The sequence below is a fragment of the Oncorhynchus tshawytscha genome, linkage group LG33 (assembly GCF_018296145.1).
Source record: "Oncorhynchus tshawytscha isolate Ot180627B linkage group LG33, Otsh_v2.0, whole genome shotgun sequence".
Classification (NCBI taxonomy): Eukaryota; Metazoa; Chordata; class Actinopteri; order Salmoniformes; family Salmonidae; genus Oncorhynchus; species Oncorhynchus tshawytscha.
In genome coordinates, this window is record NC_056461.1 from 15,276,997 (window position 1) to 15,288,427 (window position 11,431).

Here is an 11,431-nt window from a genome sequence, read left to right on the forward strand (position 1 = left end):
TTCTTGATCACATCTCCCACTTTTCGCGAGTTCAAAGTATATGTGGTTGTGAACATTACGGAATGTTCTTTAGCGGGTCTTTTTTGTAGCAGTTCAACTCCTGTTTTTCCTAATGCCAAATTAAGAGCTTCATCCACATATTGTGGCGAATAGCCTCTTCTTAGAAACCTAATGCGCATCTCCGCTGCTTTTTCTAGATAATCGTCTGTGGAGTGGCACATACCGCGCAATCTGAAAAACTGGCTTATTGGAAATCCTCTTTTTAAACTCAGGATGGAAGCTGTCCCCCTGTAATAGAGTATTTCCATCCGTTTCTTTTCTATACAGAGTTGTAAACAGGGTTCCATTTGATTTCTCAATCCACATATCGAGGTAATGAACACGTTGAGTGTCACATTCAATTGTGAATTTGAGATTGGGGTAAATGTCATTGAGTAGCGCCATAAAATCTGACAGCTCTTTTTCCGTTCCTTCCCATATGCAAATAATGTCGTCAATATATCGATACCATTTCAGGACTTTATTCAAAAATGGATTTTCGTTTTCATTATTAACAAAACGTTCTTCAAAAATACCCACATAGAAATTAGCATAGCTCGGAGCGAATGTGGAGCCCATCGATGTTCCATTCGTTTGGAGGGAGTATTCATCATCAAACCTGAAATAGTTATACGTCCAAACATATTCAGCCAGCTCTAGAATAAAGTTTGTTGGTGGATATTCGTTAGTATCTGTCTCCCAAATAGTGTGCTAGTGATGCCAACCCCTCACCCACACGGGGAATGCTGGTATATAGACTCTCGACATCTAATGTGAACAAATGTGCAATGCACTTTCCGAACTGTGAAAAGCAGCAACACACAACGAAGCGTCTAGCCTCCCGGATGAAATGAAGAAAGGAGGCGCTGCATTGAACCAGAGTTTTTAAACCTAGAGATGCAACATCTGGTGACTTTCGTGAACGCTTGCTTAGCAGACGAAGCGGACCAGGCCGGGGTATGTGGTTTGAGAAGTCAATAGAAGTGAAAAATTCTTCTTTAGTTGTCAATTTTCTTAAAATCTTCATTTGAGCCAATGTCTTTAGTAGCTAAAGATGGTATAACTACAACCTCAACAAAGTCAAAAACTGACACGTTTTCATTTTCGTCAAAAACGACTTAATATTGAAGGAGTGCCTTTGATTTGGCAGCATGCACATGCGCAGTTTGTTTCTGCACATGAGTTTGGCTGCATTCCAAACACGTAAAAGACGATGATGTTTTATGATGTCTGACGAGTTTACACTTGCAGGGCGAGGGAGGAAGGAATTATTATTTTATTTTTTTAAGGAGGGGAGGAAGGAATTAGTTTTAAATGGACCGCCCTTGCCCGGAAATTCGTCACTCAATGGTTGTGTTTTCAGCCACCGGTCGCTTTTTGGTGCTTTATATGGCTACAGTCAATTATGATTGCATGTCTACTTATATTAACTATATAATTATTAATATACACCTACTGCATGATAGCTAGCAAATTAATTAGCTAACTAATGTTAGCCGGCCTAGTTACTTCTGAAGAAGGAAAAAAAATGTATTTCTACAATTTCCAAAAGCTAACCAAATAAAAACATTATTACTGTGCATTAGTAGCACAACTTCTAACTTATTTACTTACACTTGTATGTTGACTCCATATTGACATTGAGGTTTTGGAGGATGTACAATCATCGCGAATTGAATTATGGGGCGTTTCAGGCCCGAAGTGAACATAATTTAATAACTCGCAAACTCCATTAAAAACGAGAGCTGAGGAGTTTATGTTGCAAACTTCTCTTGCTTATCATTTGGACCGAAGACAAATATGGCCGCGGGGATTCCCCCAAGGGCACAAGGCGAGGGTGTGTCTTTAATGAGTTTGAAACGCAGCCTTTAGCTAGCCAACGTCGCAATGACATCGCCGACAAGCGTGCTCGGGGATTTCTATTAAAGAAGCCGTTTCTGCCTATCTTCATACTGTACTGTCTTTGGTTGAACTCGTTCTTTACACATCAGTGATGGTTTCCACTAGTTATTACAGCCACAAAGTAAAAATAGACTATATCGTAAAAATGAATGAAAACAGAAATGTGCTTTTTCCGGTTAGCAGTGTATTTAGGTTTAAAATGAGATTTTAAGAAGGTCTATTGTAGAAATGGGCGGGGGTTATGACTTTGTGGCTGTGGTAACTGGTGACGACCCCTCAGTGGTTGAACTCCACTCCTCCCCTTTTATTATACTTTCCCATACAGCATTGCGGTGAATTATGGACCAAAGTGGTAAGAGACTATTTACTCTCCAGTTTCAGCTGTATTTTAGTTTTATTTGTGTATCAGTCGATTTAACTTGATACGTAGCGAAATAGATTTAATTTGTAATCTTATTCATGTTCAGTTATACTTTACAAGTATTATCAGTGGAGTGTTTAAAGTACAAAAATTGAGGCCTTGTAGCAACCTCTCGTTGCCAGCCCACTGCTAGCTAAATAGCTAATATATTGCTAACTTTAGTTTCCGCAGATCTGTGTTGCCACAGTAGTAGCTAGCTAGCTATACTTTTTAGAACAAAGTGACGGTTGTAGTTGATCTGCCAGTGCAAAGCTAATAACTTAAATTGTCAGGACAGTACTCTTAACCACAAAATATTCAGGATAAATAATGCGATGTTTGTAGCTTAGATCAAGTGCTAGCTACGGTCTGCATTCTCCATCAATTTCTGCAACTCCAGACAATGTTAGCGTTGGATAAAATGAAACATTAGCGCTTTACTGAACTATTTATCATGGTTTTGATCACCAATGGATTGTCAACTTATAGTGTCATTGCTAGTAGCAAGTATCATGTAAATGTTTGCTTGGTAGCAAATGACTGACTCACTGACATTTTGAATGATCCATCGTTTTCTCACAGACAATGACCTGCAAGGCACGGACGGCTCGGGGAGTCTTGGGGGCCCTGATGTCCGCAGACGCATCCCCATCAAACTCATCTCCAAACCAACCATCAGGAGCAAACCTGCTCCCCGGACACAAAGACCCATGGGCAGGCAGCCCCCCAAACCCCAGGCTGGGGATGAAGGTTAGCCAGCCACAAGTGCTTTCTCATTTTCTCAGTTTTAATTCCCATGGGCTAGATTTGGGGTAGGGAAACCTGTTTCTAGGTCATAGAAGCAAGCTTTCATATGGGACTACTGTAAGGCAACATATCTGTGTTTCTAGAGAGTTTTAGCTTCAAGCAAGAGGAGAGGTTCGACAGTGGTACCAAGGCTGGGGATGTGTTTGCAAGTCAACGGAGGTTCCCCCAGCAAATGTTTTGGGACTTTAAGGTAGTGTTTCAATATCTATCGTTGGGGGGAAAAATGCATTCCACCTACATCATTACTGTGTCATAGACCTCTTGGTCTTTTCCCCACAGTTGAATTTGATAGGTGAAAAGGATGACATTCCAGCACACTTTTGTGACAAGTGTGGTCTGCCCATAAGGATCTATGGACGCATGGTATGTCTCTTCGATCACGTTTTACATAGTGTGTTATGTGTCTCTTAAAAATGTTTTATAGTAAGAGGCTATGAGTGCAGCACCTTATGTTGTTATCTGTATTTACTCACCAGATTCCATGCAAGCATGTGTTCTGTTATGAGTGTGCTTTGCTCCACGAGAAGAAGGGAGACAAGATGTGCCCAGGGTAAGCTCTTGACTTTTATTTTTTAACCTACCCACTAGTGCAGTGGTTCTCAACTGGTTTTGCCTCTGGACCCAAATTGAACCAGGTTGTCTCAGTCGCAATCCAATATTCGCATTGTGAAACAAAAATATCCCAAATGCAATCTGGAAAAATGTCTTCGATGCTGTATTGATAGTAAAGGTAGAAATTATATGAAAGGGAAAGACATTCCCACATTTTTCATTGTCAATAATACATTTTTCCCCATATTCTTGATGAAGAACGTTAATAAGCTCACTGGTTTGAGACCCCAAAATCAACCAGCTCTGCCAATAGCGATGTAAAAATACATTGATTGAACAAAAATAGAAAAGTGTTTTTATTATAATTATATAATTTCTACACACTTTTTAACTGGTTGTAGTTGTTTAAGTTCTGACTGGAGTATTTATACATTTTTTACTCAAGACAGCCGTGTCTAGTGGCGTTACTTTTGATACCGGAGCCCCGGGGCATCGAAATCGCTAAGCAGCTTGCTTCTAAACAGTGTGCAGAGGCTTGTATCCCTTTATCAGAAGCACGCGATCAATGACGTTCGGCGCTTAGTTTTGTCGAACAACCACCTGATTGGTTTCGGTAGAAGACAAAGCGTGAAGGCATGTGTGATGTCATGTATGCCAATTTGCATGTTCTAAATTATTTTGACCATTAGGTGCCACTAGTGTACACGGTGTTGATCAAAGCCTCCCGTAATGAACCTGTTTTCTACACAATTGGCTGGAAATGTTTCCCCATTACTACCTGCGACCCATTCAAAAATGTCCCACCAGTTGAGAATCGCTGCACTAGTGTATTCAACTGTCCTTATACAGGTCTCCTGAGTGGCGCAGCGGTCTAAGGCACTGCATCTCAGTGCTAGAGACGTCACTACAGACAGTTGTTCGATTCCAGGCTGTATCACAACTGGCTGTGATTGGGAGTCCCATAGGGTAGCGCACAATTGGCCCAGCGTCGCCCGGGTTAGGTTTTGGCCAGGGTAGGCCGTCATTGTAAAAAAATATTTGTTCATAACTGACTTGCCTGGTTAAATAAATAAAATACAAATAAAATATCTGTATGTGTGGCTGCTGGCTGCACTTACTAACTAAACCTTTGTGTTGTTTAGTATGCAGCTCTTCAGCTGCACAGACCCAGTCCAGCGCATCGAGCAGTGTCTGCGTGGCTCCCTCTACATGTGCAGCATCGTGCAAGGCTGCAAGCGCACCTACCTTTCCCAGCGTGACCTGCAAGCCCACATCAACCACCGCCACATGAGGGCAGCCAAGGCCTTGGCAAGCCGCCAGGACGCCCTGCACCTTCCCCCATCCACAGAGGTGCCTGACCGCTTCCGTGTGCCCCCGCCTCACCTGCCCAAGACTCAAGGGCACCTCCCGCCCTCCCTCCAACACGGGGGTCATGACCCCTACAGTCAGCCACCACAGGCTTCCCATGATGCACCTCCTCTTTCCCAGGAGACCTTTCGCATCGCCACAGTAACTACACGCGCACGCAGCAACCTCATCACCGTGCCAATCCAGGATGACTCCGGTTCTTCCTCCACCTCTTCCTCCCGTGACCCTCTCCCTCCTGGCCCGGGCCCTGCTCCACCCCCACACCACCACACTGACTACCCTGGTCAGCCTGTAGTGTCCCACCCCCACCACATGATGGCGCCACCGCAGCAGCACTATGGCCCTCCGCCTCCTCCCCTCCACCCATCAACCACCCCATGCAGCACCCGCCCCAGGGCTCTGGGACACCCCACATGGTGTACAACCAGGCCGGCCCCCCGCCCATGTCCAACGCACCTCCTCCCATTACCCCCCGCCAGGACACATCATGGGTCAGATGCCCCCTACATGAACCACCCTCCTCCAGGCCCCCACCTCAACACGGTGGTCCTCCAGTCAACGCCCCCTCCCCACCACTACAACCCTAATTCCATGCAGCAGTTCCCTGAGGACCAGGGCACACTCAGTCCCCCTTTTAACCAGCAAGGGGGTCTGAGCCCTGGGATGTGGCCTGCCCCTAGAGGGCCTCATCCTCCAAGGATGCAGGGCCCCCCACCTCAGGGCCAGATGCCTGGACCCCATCACCCCGATCAGTCCCGCTACCGCCCTTATTATCAGTAAACTCTCAACTCCCCACGAAGTCGGGGCATTGTTTGACTTGTCCCTATTCCTCTTCAATGGTTTGAATAATGTGAACATGAGTCTCTGGGTTCTGTATGACTGTCATTTCTATGGAAACACTTAAGAGACTAGTCTATGGTGAATGTATGTATGTAGCTGTTCACTTTTATTGATATGAACCTTTTGGACTGTCAAATGAGCAATGATACATTTGAATCACTCCTGTATTGGTCTCTAATGGACATTGTATCTGGAACATTTTTGGTTTGATGTCTCAATAAATATTTTCTAACCAAGTTAAATCTCATTTTTCAATATTATTAGTTATGGAAACTGTTTCATCCATATCAATAGGGGGGTGGTGTATAATCTAACATTTGACATTGTTTGTGTAGGGAGCCCTGTGTTTTGGTTAATCTCATGACCTGGATTTGAAACTTTATTTAAAGCTTTTTCATCAAACTTCCCCTTTTTTTTAATGTCAGATGGTCCAGCACTATCCTTCAGACAATGCTTCATTTTTTTTCTTCTAATTCTCATTTCTGGAAAAGGCTTAAAATAAAAGTTAAAATCAAGGTCATGTGACATGATTGACCAAAACATGGCCCTAGTTATGTAGCTGCTGGGAGAAAATGAATACATTTTGAGAGGGGTGGCACTGTAATTATGACAAAACACCAAGATTACTTTATTAACCATTTCACATTTATGCCTTAACTGTGTTGCAGTGTGCTATTTGATGTCACCCTCCTTAGCAAATGCTTCAGGGGATTATTTTGCTATATAAAATTATATCAAACTACTAGTAGTGTTTTGCTGTGGACTATTTGCTTTGTTGATTCCAAGGATTAGTGAGGCTCTTTGAAAATAAGCAACTTTATTGTATGTTCATAAAAAGTATACACTGAGTGTACAAAACATTAGGAACACCTTTCTAATATTGAGTTGCACCCCTCCCTTTGCCCTCAGAACAGCCTCAATTTCTCGGGGCATGGACTCTACAAGGTGTCAAGCATTCCACAGCGATGCTGGCTCATGTTGACTCCAATACTTGCCACTGATTGGTCTTCACATTATTAATAATGGGGTGACAGGGTAGCCTAGTGGTTAAAGCGTTGGACTAGTAACCGGAAGGTTGCAAGTTCAAACCCCCGAGCTGACAAGGTACAAATCTGTCGTTCTGCCCCTGAACAGGCAGTTAACCCACTGTTCCTAGGCAGTCATTGAAAATAAGAATTTGATCTTAATGGACTTGCCTAGTAAAAGGTACAATTTTTAAAAAATAAACAAACATCTGGAATCAGCCTATAAGAGGGTGGCTCTGTTGGTAGAGCATGGTGCTTGCAACACCGGGGTTGGGGGTTTGATTCCCATGGGGGATTAGTATGAAAATGTATGCACTCACTACATAAGTCACTCTGGATAAGAGTGTCTGCTATATGACAAAAAGTAACAGGTTTTGGGTTTCAACCCAAACCATTACAGCATACTTGTTTGCTAACCACTAGGGAACCATATTATTGCTAAAATAATGTGTTCTTTGTCAGATCTTCCCTCTCGAAGTTCCATGACTCCCGGTTCGCAGGAGAGTACCAAGCTCATCCCCAGCCAGAGGATAGAACTCCCAATTAATGTTGGACACCTGAGGATGACTTCAATCAAAAGTTAATCATTAGGGGGTGCTTATATAGTCCTGTTTCACTGTATGTACAAGTGGGTAACCTGCACAGGTGTGAAATTGTTTTTGTTGCATATTACACTCCCACTGAGAGTGGGACCACAGCCAGGGGATCAGCCATTATTGACAGCGACCCTGGAGAAATTAGGAATTTTACTTTGTCAGCTCGGGGATTCAATCCTACAACCTTTCAGTTACTGGCCCAACGCTCCTTACCTGAAGTTTATTGTATCGTTTTGTACCTTTCCACTGAGAAATCCAGCAGAGTTACAGTTGAAGTCAGATGTTTACATACACCTTAGCCAAATACATTTAAACTCAGTTTTTCACAATTCCTGACATTTAATACGCCGCCAGCATTCAAAAGTAACCAAAACATCAGCCAGGAAGAATAGGAACTGAGAAGTGGTCTGTGGTTACCACCTGCAGAACCACTCCTTTATTGGGGGTGTCTTGCTAATTGCCTATAATTTCCACCTGTTGTCTATTCCATTTGCACAACAGCATGTGAAATTTATTGTCAATCAGTGTTATCAAGCACGTAAAAATTCCCGGTCTTAGGTTAGTTAGGATCACCACTTTATTTTAAGAATGTGAAATGTCAGAATAATAGTAGAGAGAATGGTTTATTTCAGATTTGATTTCTTTCATCACATTCCCAGTGGGTCAGAGGTTTACATACACTCAATTACTATTTGGTAGCATTGCCTTTAAATTGTTTAACTTGGGTCAAACGTTTCAGGTAGCCTTCTACAAGCTTCCCACAATAAGTTGTAACTGAGTCAGGTTTGTAGGCCTTCTTTTCATGTATATATATATACACTGCTCAAAAAAAATAAAGGGAATACTTAAACAACACAATGTAACTCCAAGTCAATCACACTTCTGTGAAATCAAACTGTCCACTTAGGAAGCAACACTGATTGACAATAAATTTCACATGCTGTTGTGCAAATGGAAGACGGAGTCTAAAACCCACACAAGTGGCTCAGATAGTGCAGCTCATCCAGGATGGCACATCAATGCGAGATGTGGCAAGAAGGTTTGCTGTGTCTGTCAGCGTAGTGTCCAGAGCATGGAGGCGCTACCATGAGACAGGCCAGTACATCAGGAGACGTGGAGGAGGCCGTAGGAGGGCAACAACCCAGCAGCAGGACCACTACCTCCGCCTTTGTGCAAGGAGGAGCAGGAGGAGCACTGCCAGAGCCCTGCAAAATGACCTCCAGCAGGCCACAAATGTGCATGTGTCTGCTCAAACGGTCAGAAACAGACTCCATGAGGGTGGTATGAGGGCCAGACGTCCACAGGTGGGGGTTGTGCTTACAGCCCAACACCGTGCAGGACGTTTGGCATTTGCTAGAGAACACCAAGATTGGCAAATTCGCCACTGGCGCCCTGTGCTCTTCACAGATGAAAGCAGGTTCACACTGAGCACGTGACAGATGTGACAGAGTCTGGAGACGCCGTGGAGAACGTTCTGCTGCCTGCAACATCCTCCAGCATGACCGGTTTGGCAGTGGGTCAGTCATGGTGTGGGGTGGCATTTCTTTGGGGGGCCGCACAGCCCTCCATGTGCTCGCCAGAGGTAGCCTGACTGCCGAGATGAGGTACCGAGATGAGATCCTCAGACCCCTTGTGAGACCATATGCTGGTGCAGTTGGCCCTGGGTTCCTCCTAATACAAGACAATGTTAGACCTCATGTGGCTGGAGTGTGTCAGCAGTTCCTGCAAGAGGAAGGCATTGATGCTATGGACTGGCCCGCCCGTTCCCCAGACCTGAATCCAATTGAGCACATCTGGGACATCATGTCTCGCTCCATCCACCAACGCCACGTTGCACCACAGACTGTCCAGGAGTTGGCGGATGCTTTAGTCCAGGTCTGGGAGGAGATCCCTCATTAGACCATCCGCTACCTCATCAGGAGCATGCCCAGGCGTTGTAGGGAGGTCATACAGGCACGTGGAGGCCACACACACTACTGAGCCTCATTTTGACTTGTTTTAAGGACATTACATCAAAGTTGGATCAGCCTGTAATGTGGTTTTCCACTTTAATTTTGAGTGTCACTCCAAATCCAGACCTCCATGGGTTGATAAATTTGATTTCCATTGATCATTTTTGTGTGATTTTGTTGTCAGCACATTCAACTATGTAAAGAAAAAAGTATTTAATAAGAATATTTCATTCATTCAGATCTAGGATGTGTTATTTTAGTGTTCCCTTTATTTTTTTGAGTGTATATATATATATATATATATATATATATATATATATTTTCTCTCCAATTTCATGGTATCCAATTGGTAGTAGTTAAAGTCTTGTCTCGTCACTGCAACTCCCGTACGGACTCAGGAGAGGCGAAGGTAGAGAGCCATGCGTCCTCCGAAACACAACCCAACCTAGCCACACTGTTTCTTGACACAATGCACATCCAACCCGGAAGCCAGCCGGAGGACGCACGGAGGAACTGGCCAAACAGTTTTATTTTTGTTTCATCAGCCCAGAGGACATTTCTCCAAAAAGTACGATCTTTGTCCCCATGTGCAGTTGCAAACCGTAGTCTGGCTTTTTTTTATGGCGGTTTAGGAGCAGTGGCTTCTTCCTTGCTGAGAGGCCTTTCAGATTATGTCGATATAGGACTCGTTTTACTGTGGATATAAATACTTTTGTACCCGTTTCCTCCAGCATCTTCACAAGGTCCTTTGCTGTTGTTCTGGGATTGATTTGCACGTTTCGCACCAAAGTACGTTCATCTCTAGGAGACAGAACGGGTCTCCTTCCCGAGCGGTATGATGGCTGCGTGGTCCCATGGTGTTTATACTTGCATACTATTGTTTGTACAGATGAACGTGGTACCTTCAGGCTTTTGGAAATTGCTCCCAAGGATGAACCAGACTTGTGGAGGTCTACGATTCTTTTTCTGAGGTCTTGGCTGATTTCTTTTGATTTTCCCATGATGTCAATCAAAGAGGCACTGAGTTTGAAGGTAGGCTTTGAAATACATCCACAGGTACACCTCTAAATGACTCAAATTATGCCAATTAGCCTATCATAAGCTTCTAAAGCCATGAGATAATTTTCTGGAATTTTCCAAGCTGTTTAAAGGCACAGTCAACTTATTGTATGTAAACTTCTGACCCACTGTGTCACGTTCAGATCTTAGTTATTTTGCTATGTCTTTGTTTTAGTATGGTCAGGGCGTGAGTTGGGTGGGTTGTCTATGTTCCTTTTTCTATGTGTTTGGCCTGGTATGGTTCTGAATCAGAGGCAGGTGTCATTAGTTGTCTCTGATCGAGAATCATACTTAGGTAGCCTTTTTCCCACCTGTGTGGTGTGGGTGATTGTTTTCTGTCTTTGTGTATGTCACCAGACAGGACTGTTTCATTTCGTGTCATTCTCTTTGTTATTTTTGTTTTAGTGTTCTGTGTTTAATAAAATCATCATGAACACGTACCACGCTGCGCATTGGTCCTCCGATCCTTCCTACTACTCCTCCTCCTCAGAGGAGGAAGACGAGCGCTACACACTGGAATGGTGATACAGTGAATTATACAGTGGGGCAAAAAAGTATTTAGTCAGCCACCAATTGTGCTACAGGAAATGGATGATTTGAAGTGTGTGTTCCTAAAGTCACTGGAATATCAAGCCAGTGTTTCATCTTATAGGATATGCTAAACTTTATTATCCCTGTGAGGGGAAATTTGTCTCGGAAAATTAAAGTCATACACTGAGTTTACAAAACATTAGGAACACCTTTTGCCCTCAGAACAGCCTCAATTATTCGGGGCATGTTTGACTAGGTATCCCCCCTTTCCCTTTCTACAAGGTGTCAAAAGCATTCCACAGGGATGCTCCAATGTTTCCCACAGTTGTGTCAAGTTGGCTGGATGTTCTTTGGGTGGTG

The 11,431-nt window shown here is 43.7% G+C and overlaps 1 pseudogene; it reads left to right on the forward strand.

Annotated features, from left to right (window-relative positions):
• The first annotated feature begins 1,699 nt into the window (after positions 1 to 1,699).
• On the forward strand, positions 1,700 to 6,144 carry LOC112247324 (annotated as a pseudogene).
• The last annotated feature ends 5,287 nt before the right edge of the window (positions 6,145 to 11,431 follow it).